The sequence below is a fragment of the Rana temporaria genome, chromosome 3, assembly GCF_905171775.1.
Source record: "Rana temporaria chromosome 3, aRanTem1.1, whole genome shotgun sequence".
Lineage (NCBI taxonomy): Eukaryota > Metazoa > Chordata > Amphibia > Anura > Ranidae > Rana > Rana temporaria.
The window spans coordinates 87127002-87146490 of record NC_053491.1 but is presented as its reverse complement, the minus strand read 5'-3'; the positions used below and the strand labels follow the sequence as shown (position 1 = coordinate 87146490).

At 43.3% G+C, this 19489-nt stretch overlaps 1 protein-coding gene across 2 annotated transcripts in view; it reads right to left on the bottom strand.

The window, feature by feature from the left end:
* The window catches only part of LOC120931431 (proto-oncogene Mas-like), a 56559-nt gene that overhangs the window by 7075 nt on the left and 29995 nt on the right, over positions 1–19489 (bottom strand). For both annotated transcript variants that reach the window (XM_040342858.1, XM_040342859.1), the window contains exon 2: positions 6106–6177. The gene's annotated coding sequence lies outside the window, so the exon portion shown is untranslated. The remainder of the gene's footprint in view (positions 1–6105; positions 6178–19489) is intronic.

The window sequence follows — 19489 nt, the reverse complement described above, 5'->3', positions numbered from 1 at the left end:
AGACACATAGGATAACACAATAGGATAACACATAGACACATAGGATAACACAATAGGATAATACATAGACACATAGGATAACACAATAGGATAATACATAGACACATAGGATAACACAATAGGATAACACATAGACACATAGGATAACACAATAGGATAATACATAGACACATAGGATAACACAATAGGATAACACATAGACACATAGGACAGGGATATTCAATTAGCGGACCTCCAGCTGTTGCAGAACTACAAGTCCCATGAGGCATAGCAAGACTCTGACAGCCACAAGCATGACACCCAGAGGCAGAGGCATGATGGGACTTGTAGTTTTGCAACAGCTGGAGGTCCGCTAATTGCATATCCCTGACATAGGATAACACAATAGGATAACACATAGACACATAGGATAACACAATAGGATAACACATAGACACATAGGATAACACAATAGGATAACACATAGACACTTAGGATAACACAATAGGATAAGGATAACACAATAGGATAATACATAGACACATAGGATAACACATAGACACATAGGATAACACATAGACACATAGGATAACACATAGACACATAGGATAAAACAATAGGATAACACATAGACACATAAGATAACACAATAGGATAACACATAGACACATAGGATAACACAATAGGATAACACATAGACACATAAGATAACACAATAGGATAACACATAGGATAACACAATAGGATAACACATAGACACATAGGATAACACAATAGGATAACACATAGACACATAGGATAACACAATAGGATAACACATAGACACATATGATAACACATAGACACATAGGATAACACAATAGGATAACACATAGACACATAGGATAACACAATAGGATAACACATAGACACATAGGATAACACAATAGGATAATACATAGACACATAGGATAACACAATAGGATAATACATAGACACATAGGATAACACAATAGGATAACACATAGACACATAGGATAACACAATAGGATAACACAATAGGATAACACATAGACACATAGGATAACACAATAGGATAACACATAGACACATAGGATAACACAATAGGATAATACATAGACACATAGGATAACACAATAGGATAATACATAGACACATAGGATAACACAATAGGATAACACATAGACACATAGGATAACACAATAGGATAACACATAGACACATAGGATAACACAATAGGATAACACATAGACACATAGGCTAACATGCTGGGATTTTATTGGCTGCAGAATAAAATGTCTTAAGCCAAAAACAGCAGCTGCAAAAACATCCAGTGTGCGTGAGGCCTTAGTAGTAATATTCGCCTTCAATCCAGAGATTTCCCCAATACTTTTTTCCTGCCACTAGATGTCCTCATTTTGACATCCAACATCATTTGGCCTACTTACTTTGGGCTGGACCTAACCCCGCCCAGTGGCATAACAATAGCCACAGCTGTCTACATCAGGGGTGCCCAACCAGTGACCCGGGGGACACATGTGGCCCGTGGAACCCTCTGATGTGGCCCGCGACCTCCTGCTCTGGGATGGAATAGAATACTGTTAATAAAGGTCAGTTTATTACTAAAATCACAGTGTATATATTGGGCGTATATGTTCTGCAGAGGTTACTGGGCTGCTTTCAAACCGATCCGCAGGTGCAGAGCAGTGCACCTGCAGGGTTACATGCACTGAGCCATGCACATTCTGAAAATGCACCAAACATGCAGAATATAAAGTGCAGGAAAGCCAAAGGTACACTGCGTTGGTAAACCTCAGCGCATCAGTGTGAAAGCAGCCTTGGGCCCCTTTTACACAGTCAGTCCGACCCAATTGGACCCTCCAATCACCTCTAAGGAGTGGCAGATGTAAACCGTCTTGTGTCTTACCTCCAATCTGATCCACTAAAAAAGATTATAGTGGGCTGTGTCCGTGTCCGCTCTGCATATGCAGAGCAGACATGGACCTGCCATCCTCCCGCTCCGTTTTTTGTGGCCCGCGGCCGGTTACAAAGTCGCTTAAGTGGCCCTTGCGCTTCAAAAGGTTGGGCACCCCTGGTCTACATGGATACTATGGGGCCTTGTGAATGGAGCTCTGTTAGGAGGCTATTTTCTGTAAACACACAAATATGTGTGCATACAAAGAAAACACAGATCCAATACTATATAAATTGGTTGCAGGAAAGAAAATCACTCCATCTATGGTCGGCCCAAAGGTTTTAAAAGCTGGCTTCTCCATTGAATGTTAATGAGAGGGACGTCATCCTGTCCTAAGGCTTTCTATTGGGACAGATTGCCCGGAACTTTTTGAGAAATGTTTGTAGACAGCCATGACCTCATTCTCCTAAGTAACGTCTAATAGGTAAAAAAACGTTTTATTTTGTTTTAGGTATGTTGTGTGAATGAAAACACATAACAAATTTACTGTGGGTTTTTCTCACATTAGTAATTATTAATGTGATTCGTTTTTTTTCCTGCACTGATCAAATGTTTTTAATTGATTCAAAACTGAAAATACTAAACTTTTCTATGATACTTAGCACCATCTTGTGGTCAAATGTGGTATTTTCCATTTTCAATCAAAAAACATTCAGCCAGCACAGGCAACCCAATAATACATTTATTACAATAGCATTTTTTTTTTATAAAGAGACCCCTAAAGGTTGCAGAGGCTACACTCCCAGTGCTGAACATGAAGAAAATATTGTAACACGATGTGCACTTTCTAAAGAAAAGAAAGAAAGACAGCAGATATACATGTAGGGAGATTTGTTGAATCACCGTGTATCATCTGATGCTCTTCACTTCATTGGGTATAGGAGAGGGTTTACATCCACTGTAACCACTTGCTGCCCGCCATATAGCAAAATGACTTTGGCAAAGAGGTTTAGTTATCCTGATCGGACATCATATGACACACCGCAACTCCGATCTAGGTAAAGAGTCTCTGATGGAGACTCCTTACCAATGTGATCAGCTGTGTCCAATCACAGCTGATCACGGTGTAACCAGGAAAAGCTGTGTATCGGATTTTCCTCACTCACTTCTGTCGGACACGAGTAAAGGAGAGCCGATCGGCTGCTAGTTTGACAGGGGGGTCTTCGCTGATTGATTATTAGCTTAGCCCCCCCCCCCCAGGATGCCCACCCAGGACCACCAAGGCTGCCACCAGGACCCACAGGGATGCTCACCACTTGTGACCACCAGGTATGCCACCCATGGCTATCAGAGATTCCAATCAGTGCCCACAATTGATGCCAATCAGTGGCCATCACTAATGCCTGCCAGTGCCTGCCAATCAGTTATGCCCATCAGTGCCATGCATCAGTGCACATCAGTGCCACCTATCAGTTCCCATCAGTGCCTCCTTTCAGTGCCCATTATTGCCACCTATGCGTGCCCTTCAATGCCGATATCAGTGCCCATCAGCGCCGCATATTAGTGCCCATCATCAGTGCCACTTAATATGTGCCATCTCATTGGTGCCACCTCATCGGTGCCCATCAGTGCCATCTTACCAGCGCCCGTCAGTGCAGCCTCATCAATGCCCGTCAGGGAAAACATCTCTTTTTACAAAGTTTTGTAACAGAAATTAAAAAATAATTGAAGTTTCGGTATGTTTTTTTTTCCAGAGGTGATCAAATACCACCAAAAGAAAGCTCAATTTGTGGGAACAGAATGCTAAAAAAAATGGTTGGGTACAGTGTAGCATGACCGCGCAATTGTCATTTAAAAAGCGACAGCACTGAAAAACTAAACATTGGCTTGGGCATGAAGGGGGGAAGTGCCTGGTATTGAAGTGGTTAATCATAGTAGGGTGCTGCTACTATACATAAGCTACCTCCTAAAAGAAAACAATAAATTCCACAGCCAAATATGCCTTTCGAGAGTACACTGTCTGAATAAATTGCAAAGTTTTGTAACACCTTTCAATACTTTCATTGTGCTGCAGGTGGCCTGCTGTCACCCGTAATGTCCTACTTCTTCACCACCCCGCCTATGTGTTGCAAGCTATGTATTGTCATCTGCATTGCTCCATTTCCTTCACTATGGGGTTGGTTTACTAAAGGCAAATCCACTTTGCACTGAAAGTTTACTTGGAAGTGCAGTCGCTTTAGATCTGAAATGAGGGGAAGCTCTGCTGATTTTATCACCTAATCACGTGAAAGCTACAATGCTGTTTTTTTATTTTCCTTGCATGTCCCCCTCAGATCTACAGCGACTGCACTTCCAAGTGCAAAGTGTATCTTCCTTTAGTAAATAAACCCCCTATGGCTTCTCTTATCCCTAGCTTTATGCTGCAATCTTCTCCCAAGCTCTTTGCTGTAGACCAGGGGTCTCCAAACCCTGGCCCGCGGGCCACATCCGGCCCGCTTGTGTGTTTTATCCGGCCCGCAGTGTAAACAAAGCTGCCCATGCTACCACACTTTTTTTTAACAAGACAAGCTGCTGCCTGGGACCACCGAGGCGCGGCACCTCCCCTCTTCCCACCCCGTTGTATGAAGTTATGATGCCTTCACGAGTGACGTCACAGGCGCAGCACCTCCCCTCTTCCCGCCCGCTGCTACACTTGTGGAAGGATCGTTAGTTCAAACAGTGGACGGGAAGAGGGGAGGTGCCGCGCCTGTGACGTCACTCGTGGAAGAACTGTAACTTCAAACAGTGGGCGGAAAGAGGGGAGGTGCCGCGCATGTGACGTCACTCGTGGAGGGATCATAACTTCAAACAGAGGGCGGGAAAAGAGGAGGTGTTGCGCCTCGGAGACGGGAGCTGCAGAAGAGCTGCAGTCAGCTAGTATGGAGGTAAGAGGCTGATCATTGTGTTGCACAATGCTGATAAGCACACTACAGGGGAGATTGCTACATTGCTGTGCTGATGGGGATATTTCTGGGGACATTGCTGTGCTGAAGGGAACATTGCTGGGCACACTGCTGATGGGGACACCACTAATGGGGACAACGGTGTCACCATCAGCTATGATGGAGACACCGGTGTCCCCATCAGCGGTGTCTCCATCATCAGAGTCCCCATCATTGGTGTGCCCATCAACAGTGTCCCCATCAGCAATGATGGGGACTCCGCTGATGGGGACACCGCTGATGGGGACACCGCTGATGGGGACATGGGGACACCACTGATGGGGACATGGGGTCACTGCTGATGGGGACACCGCTGATGGGGACATGGGGTCATTGCTAATGGGGACACCGCTGATGGGGACACCGCTGATGGGGACACCGCTGATAGGGACACTGCTGATGGGGACCCCGCTGATGGGGACATGGGGTCACTGCTGATGGGGACACCATTGATGGGGACACCATTGATGAGGAAACCATTGATGGGGACACTGCTGATGGGGACACTGCTGATCGGGTCACTGCTGATGGGGTCAGTGCTGATGGGGACACCGCTGATGGGGACATGGGGTCACTGCTGATGGGGACATGGGGACACCACTGATGGGGACATGGGGTCACTGCTGATGGGAACACTGATGGGGACACCGTTGATGGGGTCACTGCTGATGGGGTCACTGCTGATAAGGACACTGCTGATGGGGACATGGGGTCACTGCTGATGGGGTCACTGCCGATGGGGTCACTGCTGATGGGGACACTGCTGATGTGGACACTGCTGATGGGGACATGGGGTCACTGCTGATGGGGACACCGCTGATAGGGACACCGCTGATGGGGACATGGAGTCACTGCTGATGGGGGCACTGCTGATGGGGGCACTGCTGATGTGGACACTGCTGATGGGGACATGGGGTCACTGCTGATGGGGACACCGCTGATAGGGACACCGCTGATGGGGACATGGAGTCACTGCTGATGGGGGCACTGCTGATGGGGGCACTGATGAGGACACCGCTGATATTTTATACATAACTGATTTTTTTTTTTCGGCCCCCGAATACTTGTAAAATCTACAATGTGGCCCTCGTGTTGAAAAGTTTGGAGACCCCTGCTGTAGACTATGGGCTGTGATCTGCACTTTCTATTTTTCACCTAGCACTGTAATGCTGGGTAATGTTCTGTAATGTCCTCTCCATTGTAATTATTCTCTTCCACAAATTGTCTTACCAAATCTGGGAATGTCTTGATGTTTCTTCAGAATGAATCTACTGTGACAAGCTCCATGGAAAAGCAAACTCACTAAAAATAAGAGGAAAATAATTATATAGTTTACAAAAATATTACTAAATGTATCATACTTCTTCGAAAATAAAATTCTGATAGAACAGGTGAACAAGTACATGACTTGGATATTGATAAATGTAAAGCCAGAGTTTTATTGATGTGTGTAATAAATACATTTGATTTGAACAAATATGTGATGCTTGGAAAAAGTGTACTGAGGACAATGTGACAGGTTGATTGGTTCAAAAGTCAAAGCTTATCATAGTTTATGGGTTCTCCTTGATCCTTTTATACTCCTCTCTAAACCATATATCATTTACCACTTATCCTACTAACCACTATTCTCCCATCTGTTATGGTGGCTTTTCTCAACCTTTTAACCCAGAAAAAGCCTTGAAATAATGTTCAGGTTTCCGGAAACCTCTGCTAAGATGAATGCATCTGGGACCATTGGGAAAATGCCTCTTGGATTGGTGATTAGTGGAAAAGAATGACCCCCTTACAGTGGTGATCAAAATGCCATCCATACAGATAGCTAAAACTATCATTGGCGCCATGCTGCTGGCTCTACCAAGTGCTGTTGGACCCAAAATTATGCAGACACCCATCAGATGGGAGGTCCATTGGCCGCAGCTCAAAGAATCCTTAGCAACCTCTGGAAGAAACCTAGGGTTCCATGGAACCCTGACTGAGAATGGCTGTGTAAGGTGTAGGTGGTTTATTAAAGGACATTAACCCCTAATCATAATTCAATAGGTCGGGCCGGAGCCCAATTGTTCTAGGAGGACATCATTTGATGTCCTCCTAGGATTGCGCCCCGCGCACACCCTATGGCCCATGCTCCAGGGCAATCTGTCACCAGCTGTGTCCACAGGACATGGCCAATGACAGATCACTGTACCAGCCCGCTGGCAGTACCATGTAATCACTGTGGACAATCGCAGCATATCACATGACTATTGTACGCAATGAAAGGCTTTGATTCATGCTTTTTAATTGTGTACTATTGTTATGAGCTCTGTGTTTGCTTACAGTGATCACATGGCACAGACAGGGCTAATCACAGCCCATCTGTACCATGTGATTAACTGTGGCCAATCACAGCTAATTACAATAGTAAACACTAAATGAATAGTTTTCAATCAGAAAAAATGGTTGTTTATAACTGTATGTGAAACATTTAACAAAATTAAAAAAAAAATAAGAAAATTATTACTTTTTTTACTTTTTACATACTGTCACCAGTCAGTGTCTCTGATCACCGCCACACCAGTTATATGATGACACTGTACTGCACTGGTGACAAAAAATATACAAGTTCTCAAAAACTCACCGTACCTCTTACTAAATACCCTTGACTGTCTTCTTTCCAAAATTAGGTAATTTGGGGGATATTTGTACTGTCCTGGCATTTTAGGGCCTCAAGAAATGTACATCAGTACATCGGGATTGATCAATTTTCAGATATATACAATACTTTGTGGGCTCTATAACTTTCCTACAGACTAAATAATATACACTGATTTGGGTTATTTTCACCAAAGAAATTTAGCAGTATACATCTAGGCCCGAATTTATGAAAAAAAGATTATTTATTTGCAAAATGTTATAATAGAAACAAAGAAAAATGTGTTGTTTTTTTTCAAAAGTTTGTCTTTTTTTTTTATTTAGCAAAAAAATTAAACCCCAGCTGTAATTAAATATCTCTGAAAGAAATCTCTATTAATGTGAAAAAAAATGTATCTAAATTTCATATGGGTACAGTGTTGCATGATCGTGCAATTGTCATTCAAAGTGTGACAGCGCTGAAAATTGTCCTGGAAGGGGGTGAAAGTGCCCAGTATTAAACTGGTTAAAGGAACCAGAGATTCTCCAAAGATGTTCAGGGATTGGCACTCATGCTATCAGTTATAAGTAGAAAAGCAGTGCTAGAAAATTGTCTCCAACTCAGTTTACTCTTTTTACATTAGTTCCTAAAAGAACTCCATGCTCTTAAAGATCGATTGGACTTTTGTGGTCCTTTGTTTTACTTTATTAGTTGTCCCTACCCTCTTAAGCCCTGTACACACGATCGGTTTGTCTGATGAAAACGGACCGATGAACCGTTTTCATCGGACAAACCGATCGTGTGTGGGCCCCATCGGTTTGTTTTGCATCGGTGAAAAAAATGGATAAAAAAAACGATAGAAGAAAAACGATTGTCTGTGTGGAACTCCATCGGAGAAAAATCCATGCATGCTCAGAATCAAGTCGACGCATGCTCGGAAGCATCGAACTTCATTTTTCTTGGCACGTCGTAGTGCTTTTCGTCACTGCGTTGGACACGGTCAGATTTTTGACTGATGGTGTGTAGGCAAGACTGATGAAAGTCAGCTTCATCGGATATCCGACAAAAAAATCCATTGGATTAGATTCCATCAAATATCCGATCGTGTGTACAGGGCATTAGATGTTATATAAACCCTCAGCCCTAATCCAGCATTCTGCTCTGTGTGGCCCCACTTGGAGCTGCAAATCCTTTACTTTGTAAATAGTCATTCCATACTGTGCTTCACACTGTGCTTCGAAAAGTCCTCCATGCTGCATCTTTGGTGAAGTTTTTCAAAGGCGCACCAAAAGGGCACCTTCTATTGTAAGTCAATGGGAACACATCAAAAGCGCATCAATGTGAAAAGGCCCAAAATCATACTCTGAGCAACTGCTTAAGGGTTGCCATGAGTATGGCTTTCTCATATGAATGTGCCCATACAGTACTAAGAGGTAGGGATGAGCTTCGTATTCGAGTCAAACTCATGTTCGTCTCGAACATCGTATGTTCGATCGTTCGTCGAATTACGAACGTTTTGGGCCGTTCGCACCAAATTCGAGTTACGTTTCACAGCCCATAATTCACTGCATTGCTGGCTGATGATTGGCCAAGCATGCACTATGACCCGCATGCTTGGCCAATCACAGCTTGCAAAAAACGGTGAGGAATAATTGGCCAAAGCCAAGGTGGCTTTGGCCAATTATGGCTCAGGGGGTTTAGTACACGCCCCACACTATAAAAGGCCGCCTGCAGGTCGGCCTTGTGTAGTGTGTTGCTGCGGTTAAGAGAGAACAGAGAGAGACAGAGAGAGTGTCATTTTTTACAGGTAGATAGAGCAGGCAGGCAGGCTAGTCAGTTAAAGTTACAGTGTGTAGAGGATATATATGCATCCTAGGTGTTGTATATATATTTATACACTGTATAGTTTAGCTAGATCAGCTCTTCCTAATTTACTGGCAGGCAGGTGATTGTGCTAGCTGCAGTATTCTCACGTGGTGTATTGCCTGTGTCCTCTGTAGTTTGCATCTAAAGCTACTTGGTGTGTACTGGCCATGTCCTTTGTAGTTTGCACCTAAAGCTACTTGGTGTGTACTGCATGTGTGCTCTGTAGTTTGCACCTAAAGCTACTTGGTGTGTACTGGCCGTGTGCTCTGTAGTTTGCACCTAAAGCTACTTGGTGTGTACTGCACGTGTGCTCTGTAGTTTGCACCTAAAGCTATGTGGTGTGTGTACTGTCTGTGCTATTTTTCTCAATGATTTTCATCCATATTGCAGGGACCAGACATTACATTAAAGCCGCAAGCAGTTTTAAATTACCTTTTTCTTATAGTAATCTCATTTTGTGCAGGGACAGTTCTAAACACGTGCCACTTCACAGGCATACTATAGACACCCAGCAGGTACAATATTTAAAGGAATTTTTCATTTTTTTTATTTTTTTATTTAAGCATCATTAAAATCACTGCTCCTGAAAAAAACAACCGTTTTTAAAACTTTTTTTTCATTGATAAATGTTCCCTGGCACAAGACCCGGGTTCTCAAAGACGTTTTACGACAATAACTTGCATATTAGGCTTTGAAATTAGCACTTTTGAATTCAAATGTTCGAGTCCCATAGACGTCAATGGGGTTCTAAATGTTCAAGTGAACAGTCGGTCCGTTCGAAGGTTCTGGTGCGAACCGAACGGGGGGTGTTCGGCTCATCCCTACTAAGAGGCCATTTTCAGAGAAAAGGCTGAGTGGGTCCATGCAGAGCCTCAAAGTCATATAGGCTGAAGGTAAGTATGAAACCTACTGGGCAATACCTGGGGCATGAGGACAACTAATAAAGAAAAAAAAAAGAAGACAGCACTCTTGTTGTCTCTACAAGATCCTGCAGACACAACTAATTAACACTTTAGTATGTAACCCAAAAAAACGTACTCTTCTACCTTTGTTAAATTTACAGTATATTGTTTCTTCTAATCTTCTTAAAGTGTAAGATGTTATTTAAAGGAGAAATATGGGCAGCGCCCTCTTGGTGCACATGGCTGCGGTTCTGCTTCCCTATGAAATAAAGAGTCTTTCATGAGAAGAGAGCGAGAACAGCAGAGTGAATTAAAAGAGAAGCGCGGGTTTCTAAAAAAATAAACATTCATACTTACTCATCTAGATGCAGCATCAATACGATGCTTCATCTGTCCCCTGCCACCTCTACACCGAGAACTGAAAGACCACTGATCGCTCAGTTCTTGGTCTTCAGTGAGCAGAGAGCCAGTAACTGTCAGTCACCACTAAGTACTCTGCCCCTCCAGTGCTCACTGGAGTGCCGGGTTGTGGAGGGGGCGGGACTGGTTTAGATTCCTAGCAGCGCACTATGAGGCTAAGCCAGGTCCCGGTCAGGCATCTGGGTGGACCTCGACATTATTGTTAGGATTCCTGCAGAGCCTTAAAGGGTCACTAAAGGAAAAAAAATGTTTTGCTGAAATGACTGTTTACAGGGTATAGAGACATAATAGTTAACTGATTCCTTTTAAAAACTATTAAAAATAGATAAAAATCAATCATATAATGTACCTGTAGTTTTTTAGTTTCGTTTTTGCATTTAGTTTCGTTTTAGCATGTTATGCTGTATCTGTGCTGGACAGTGCCATAGAGCAGCATTGGTTTGAAAATGAAACTAAAATCTCCCAGTACTGTGGTGATCAGGAAACAGACAACCAGGAAGTGTCCAAAACAGAGGAGAATTACAGCAACATGCGAGCAAAAACGAACAATGAGGACATGAAACCAGGACTGCAGTAAGGTAAAGGAAGCTATTTAGCTAAAGAAAAAAATTCCTTTAGTGACCCTTTAATTGGCTCTGTGATGTCAGCCGACAGCAGGCTTCTACCGTCTTCAGTAGTCTGCATGCCAGCCATGTGATGCGCTGGGCAGTGCTGAATTTATAAGAGGGCAAAGGGGCAATTGTCCCAGTACCCCCTGCCAGAGGGGGCCCCAGACTTTCTTTATGAAAAAATGTAATTATAAAATGAGTTTCATTATTCATTTTTTTTTTACGAAGTGTTTGGGTGTCAGGATACGGAGCAATTAAGCCTGACTTCAGAGGCAAAGAAAGGGGGGTGAGGGATTCTGGCAGATGTTTTACATTTTAACTTCTCATATTATTTTACTATTTAAGATGTTTGTTTTAACATGACTGTGTCACGGAATGTATTATGTGGTTTATGAGAGACAAGTGGGAGGGACAAAGTAAAAGTGTGAAAACAGTTGGAAAGTGCCATCAACAGCCCCGACCCCATTGTTGTGGGAGTGAAATTAATGACCAGCATTGATTTACAGCAGTGAGAAACATGAGAGAGAGGCTCACTCCTCCCTGCTTTACCCTGATTGGATCAAAAAGTGAATCTGACACTGCGCATTTGAATAGGGTAAAAATTTGTTAGCAAGTTTTACCCAAAATCAGGTTGGTTGAATTTGGGACATTTCAGTTCACTTTTTTATTTTTAATATATTTTAACTTCTTTCCCTCTGGAAGAATTACCCCCCTTCCTGACCAAGCCATTTTTTGCAATAATGCACTGTGTTACCTAAACTGACATTTGTGTCCTTTTTTCCCCCCCACAAATAGAGCTTTCTGTATCATGGTATTTGATCAAATCTACGTTTTTTATTTTTTGGGCTATAAACAAAAAAAAAAACGTCAATTTAAAAAAATAAAATATTATTTATTTTCTGCTATAAAACACATCCAGTAAAAAAATATAAAAAATCATTTTTTTTTTATAAATTTAGGCCAATACGTATTCTACTACATACTTTTGGTAAAAAAATTCCAATAAGCGTATATTGATTGGTTTGTGCAAAGGTTATAGCGTCTACAAACTATGGGATATATTTATTTATTTTACAATTTTTTTTTTTACTAGTAATTAACTGTGATCAGTGACTTAAAGCAGAGCTGCAATATTGTGGCGAACAGTCGGACACTAGCTGACACTTTTGACACTAATTGGGGACCAGTGACACTAATGCTAAAAAATATGCACTGTTACTGTACTAATGACACTGGCTGGGAAGGGGTTAACATCAGTGAGGATAAAAGGGTTAACTGTGTGCGTAGCTGGAGGTGCTGTGTACTATGGGAGGTGCTTTAGGGACACATGATCCATGCCTTCCCTAGTGACAGAACAGCAATCTGCCTTCTTTACATCCCCATCATTAAGTACCAAAGGACCGGCGGGTACCAGTGGACATCGAGTCCATGATACCCACTGTGTAAATTCACAGCGGGAGTAGGCCAACCGCAGTGCACATGTGCGCCCCAGACCCAGAAGTGCAGGATCACGTACTAGGTAAGTGATCCTGCACAGTAGTGCCACTTTTCCGCAGTTTATGTAAGTTATACGGTCGGCAAGTGATTAATTTCTATGTTGAGGCCCCCCAAATTGAAGTGCTCCGTGGGCCCCCCAAGGTCTGACTCCGGCACTAGCGCTGGGTCCTGGTCCACTTTGCCTCCTCTTTAGCACTAGGTGCTTCCTCTCTGCTTGTCAAATGCTCTCTGAAAAGTGATCCAGCACAGAGTGCTTTTCAGAGGGGCAGCAAGGGCTTGTGCATGTTGAGTTCTGTTTATTATTAGTGTTTTTCATTGGGAAACAAGCCACATGTTCATTGAACCTCAAGCCACAGATCTCTCTCATATTTACTTTCTATCAAGTCAGAACGTGTTGGAATAAGTTATGTTGGCTGTGAGCTGATAGTTACCGGCAATTCACAATAATCTCACCCTTGTTTACTCCGCGATGAAACGTTTATTACCTGTTTACACTAACACACTCTGAGTTACAGATTGGTCTATGACTAACTACTGCTAATTCCTTTTTAAATAGAGATATTTATACCTTGGCACTTCCTATATAAGTATGTTTATTTTAGGGAAGAGATAAACAAATGATTTTATATACCCTGAAACTAAGGGCCGGTTCACACAGGGACAGCGCGACTTTGCAAGGCAATTTGGAGGCGACTTCAGTGCGACTTCAGCGTAACTTGGAGCAACTTACAACACGACTTAAAGTTGCCTCCAGGACAGGCGACTTTGGATGTGGCCAATCACAGAATAATCAGCTCTGTGGGAGGGAGGGGTATAGTATTTTCTTTTCCTGTAAAGTTTGTACAGTTAAGATAGAGATCCGACTTGGAGGCACATTGAAATCAATGGGTACAAGTTGCCTAGAAGTCGCCTTAAAGTAGTACAGGAACCTTTTCGGAGCAACTTCAGTAGTGTATATTAAAGGGTTACTAAAGGACAATTTTTTTTCTTTAAAATAACAAACATGTTATACTTACCTCCACTGTGCAGTTTGTTTTGCACAGAGTGGCCCCGATCCATGTCTTCTGGGGTCCCTCGGAGGCTGTCTGTGGTCCTCTCCGCAAGAACTCACCACATTCATGCGAGAGAGCTCCCGTGATCCAGCGAGCGGCAATAGCCGCTCACTGTATCACTCGGCCCCGCCCCTCGGCACGCCGCATCACTGGATGTGATTGACAGCAGCGCCAGCCAATGGCTGCGCTGCTCTCAATCCATCCGCTCTAGCCAATCAGTGGCCAGGCTGAGCGGCGAAGAGGATCTCGGGACCGAGTGCGGGACTTTCGACGGGTCAGGTAAGTAAAACGGGGGCTCGGGGCGGCATCATCAGATGTTTTTTCACCTTAATGCATAAATTCCTTTACAACTCCTTTAAGACAGCTCTCATTATGTCCAACGACTTGGGGCAACTTCCATTGAAATCTATGGGTACAAGTCGCCTTGAAGTAGTACAGGAACCTTTTCTGAAGTCGGAGCGACTTCAGTAGTGTACATTAACCTTTCTGGCGGTATGATTCTTTCATATTTTAGGTGCTGAAAGCGGTACCATTATTTTGCATGGAAATTTGGCGTTTTACATTGTAGGCCTGTAATTCTTAGGCCCCGTACAGACGAGCGGACAGTCCGATGAAAACGATCCGCCGGACCGTTTTCATCGTACATGTCCGCTCGGAGATTTCGGACTGATGGTTGTACACACCATCAAACCGAAATCCGCGTGGACAGACAGCGCGGTGACGTGGCCGCGCCGATGACGCGGCGACGTGCGCGACCCTGGAAGGTCAATGCTTCCACGCATGCGTCGAATCACTTCAACACATGCAAGGGCTTTCGGCCGAGCGAACATGTCCGGTAAGTCGTACAGACGACCGAACATGTGCGATGGACAGGCTTCCAGCGGACATGTTTCTTAGCATGCTAAGAAACATTTGTCCGCTGGAAACCTGTCCGATCCACCGGAAAATTGTCCGGTCGGACGTACAGACGACCGAACATGTCCGCTGAAACTGGTCTGCGGACCAGTTTCAGCAGACATGTTCGGTCGCGTGTACGAGGCCTCAGGAATAACTCACTTAAATCTGTCCAAACAAGAGTCTAGTAGACATCCCGGGTATAATAAAATTTAAAACACAAAATCATTAATTATAATATAATAAATAAATATAAATAATTATAACAAATAATAATATAATAATAAAAATTATTACTTTCAGTGTTTGATGATGAATTTCCCCACAAATCGCTATCGCTCAATTCTGCAAGTGATTCTAATTTATTATCACTGTTTTCTAGCTGTTCTAAAACCATTTTTGACATAAAGGGACACTTTTGGTTGCTATGGACAATCTACAGTTTGCAGGCAGAAAGAATAGTTTTTATTATATAAAAGTGCATGTAGGACACTGGGCAGACCACTAGGGACAAGGGGGTGTGTATTTTTTTCATACAGTACTGTAATCTATAAGATTACAGTATACTGTATGTATTGTGTTTATTCACTTTTTTAATTTGGTGCCGATATCCGCCCCGTGCATCGTAACGCTGCAGGTAACGGAGCTCGGCGGCACTCGGCACTGTGAATCGAGCGAGGACACAACTCGATCACACAGCGGGGACACATAGCAGGATCCAGGCACAAGGTAAGTAATTCCCTGCCTGTGGATACTGCGAGGTGATCCCGAGTCTGGCTCGGGGTTACCACTTTTGGTTCTAAAATTCTACCACGAGCCAGACTCGGGAATACCGCTGAGAGGGTTAAGACAGCTCTCATTCATTTCAATGGAATTTCTTATGTCCAACGACTTGGGGCAACTTGAGGTCTGACAAGTCGGATCCCAAGTCGCTGTAGTGTGAACCGGCACATTATACAATTTTCTGGTACAATTAAAGGGGTTGTAAAGGTAAAGTTTTGCTATTAAGGTAAAAAAATATCTGACAGCACCGCCCCCCCCCCCCCCCCCCGAGCCCCCGTTTTACTTACCTCACCGTTTGAAAGTCCTGGGCGCGTGCTTGTTATCTTGTTCGGTTCCCAGCCTGGCCATTGATTGGCTAGGCTGGGCGGATTGATAGCAGCGCAGCCATTGGCTGGCGCTGCTGTCAATCACAGCGGATGACACGGCGCGCCGGGGGGCGGGGCCGAGTGATACAGTCGGCGGCTATGGCCGCCGATGTATCACAGGAGCGCGCTCGCAAAAGCTTTCCACCATGTGAGGGAGCTCGCATGAAGGTGGAAAGCTTTTGCGAGGAGGAGCCGAGACAGCCGCCGAGGGACCCCAGAAGACAGGATTCGGGGCAAAACGAGCTGCACAGTGGAGGTAAGTATAACATATTTGTTATTTAAAAAAAAAAAAAATTCTGCCTTTAGTGTCCCTTTAATGAAGTGTGAAGAGGAGACTAAATACTCTGAGTTAGCTTCAAAAAGACAGACACACATCCAAAGAACCCTGTGTGCAGACAGCTGCTGCCTGGATGCGTAAGAGGTGGGGGGGGGAGCCAATGGTTTATGATACATCGCTCAAAATTTGGGTTAGTGCAGTTGCATTATGGTTCTGGTAAGAGAGCTGCCGCTCCAGGTGAGCTCACTAGGGTAATTGATGTCCACTCAGAAGCAGATGGGTGCTGGCAATGCACAGGATGTGCAAAAACAATAAGGATATGGACAGCCGCACTCCAGTAACTTGAAAAAGACGTGCCCTTTATTGGGTACAGGAAAAAATGCACTACAGGTATCAGCACACAGTGGGATAAACTTGTTTATCCCACTGTGTGCTGATACCTGTAGTGCATTTTTTATCCTTTATCCATATCCTTATTGTTTTTGCATTATGGTTCTGCTCATATATACAGTATGCTGATATATGTAATGGGATATAAATATGTAACTTTATTTTGCAGAAGGTTATATGTACTGTCAATTCAGGACACCTCTCAAGAAGGAGTCTCGAAATGCTTTAGTTGTCTGTATCTATTCTTTTCCATTTCAATGTATGGCTGTCATATATCATTTTCACTTGTAATACATTTTGATATTTTTTTACTATTTCATTGACCAGTGTCGCTTTTGTCCTGATTACATGTGGATATTTGAATATATACACTATATTATAAATTATAAACAATTCCACTGGGAACATTCATTTCACACTCATGGGTTCCCGTATGTCAGGCTGGTTTTCTCTCCAAGATTAGTAGAGACAATGATGACCATATACACTATATTACCAAAAGTATTGGGACACCTGCCTTTACACGCACATGAACTTTAATTGCATCCCAGTCTTAGTCCGTTGGGTTCAATATTGTAAAGACCCACCCTTTGCAGCTATAACAGTTTTGGGAAGGCTGTCCAACCCCTAAAAAAACCACCACTCACCATAATCACCCCTCCACCAAATTATTTGGACCAGTGCATAAAGCAAGGTCCATAAAGACATGGATGGATGAATACGTTTGGGGTGGAGGAACTTGACTGACCCTGACCTCAACTCGATAGAACCACCTTATTATTAGAATAATAATTTGGAATTAGAGGTGAGACTGTGAGAGACACTCCTAAACCTTGTGGACAGCCTTTCCAGAAGAGTTAAAGCTGTTATAGCTGCATAGGGTGGCCCAGTCTTAGCCCATTGAACCCTATGGACTGAGACTGGGATGCCATTAAAGTTCATGCATGTAAAGGTAGCAAGACCTCCTGACGATATCAATGGTGTTTTCCTCAAGACACATATTGGATTTGAACCATTTCATATATTTTATTTATTTTTTCCAGATTTCATTTTGATATGACTTGTTTTTAGCAATCTTTTTTCACTATGTTAGAGCGGCAACATATATGATATAAATGTTTTTTATGTGTTCCCATTCACATGGCATGCCTAATTTTTTTGGTGTTTGTTTGTTTTTAAATATTCTTTTACTTTTAGATGTTTCTCGGGACAAGGTGTCATGACCAACTGCAAGGGTTTTTGAACAAAAGGGAGCCTGTCCCAAGTCTGTCCTCGTTAGCCTAAGCAAGAAGTCCAGCTTCTACATCTTTACCACTTTATTTGGACAGACGATCTTCAAATTTAGTTATAATTAATAATGATGATCTGATTACACAGTACAGACAGGGTTAATTAGGGAAAGCTCAAATGCCCAGCCCCCTCATAAACAAAGAAAGCTACCTATGATTTTTCCTTGCTTGGAGGGTCCATAGCAGAGCATCTAAAAAAAGGTAAGCTGCAATCTTTTTTTTTTTTTAAGTTATACTTTGTAAATGGGGACATGCAACAAATATAAATTAGGTGTTATCCCAATTGCCTTCAAAAGTGGAAATACACTTTAAAGCCTAGTACACACTAATATATATATTTTTTTTCATTCAATCCAGCGGGCTGAACGAAAAAAAAACAAAAAAAAAACCGGAAGATCCTAAAAGGAACCCATGTACTAACATTCTGATGTTAGGACGTCAATCTTCCCTGCTGAGCAAGTCAGTCGGTTTCTATTGAACTGGCTGATGCCGCCCGACATTCAGCCCATGTGTACTAGGCTTCAGGTTCACAATATGATTTTTAATCTGAGCATACAATCTGTTCAATCAACTTCATAGCTTTAAAGGAGTTGTAAAGGCAGACATTTTTTTATCTGAATTCCTCAAGAGTAGGGTGACCAACAGACATCCCCAGTTTCAGGGGACAGTCCCCTGATTGAGGACACTGTCCCCGGACCAAGTCTGTCCCTGGTTTTGTCCCCAGATTGGATTTAATAGGGGGCAGGGGCAATTTCAAAGACAGTCAGTGCAGAATTAAAATAAAAAAAATAGAATTACCCCCACCCCCCGCTCTGCCATGCCTACTAGCATAGGGGGGTTGTATTTTTCCCATTATCTGTGCCCCTTTCTGATGATCATGTGCTGGTCGGAGCGGAGGGAATATTTCTTCAGTTTCAGGCGCATGCCCATTCAGCTCCGCTCGCATGTTCTTCTGCCTTGGATCAAATCCTGGCCAGCCGCCTGCCTATCTCCTTGCCTTCCCTGGTGGAGTGATCTTCCTCCTCTCCCCATCCAGTAGTAGCCAGGGCCCGAAGAGTTAAGCCTCGTAAACACGATCAGTCCATCCGATGAGAACGGTCTGAAGGACCGTTGTCATCGGTTAACCGATGAAGCTGACTGATGGTCCGTCGTGCGTACACATCATCAGTTCAAAAACCGATCGTGTCAGAACGCGGTGACGTAAAACACGACGACGTGCTGAAAAAAATGAAGTTCAATGCTTCCAAGCATGCGTCGACTTGATTCTGAGCATGCGTGGATTTTTAACCGATGCTTTTGCATACTAACGATCGTTTTTGACCTTTTGGTTAGGCGTCCATCGGTTCAATTTTAAAGCAAGTTCTCTTTTTTTTTTGGACCAAAGGTTAAATAACCTATGGGGCCTACACACGATCGGTTTGGACCGATGAAAACGGTCCTTCAGACCGTTGTACTCTGGCGATCCTATCGTGTGTACGAGGCCTAAGACTTAAGAGGCTGTGAGCAGGCGGCGACGGGCAGAGAGTCGCTGATTACCGCCATTACTAGTAAAGAAAAAATATGTCCCCGGATTTCATTTAAAAAATGTGGTCACCTTACTCAAGAGACTTTCTCCACACCAGGGAGGAAGCCTTGTATTACTGTGTTTAGTTACAGA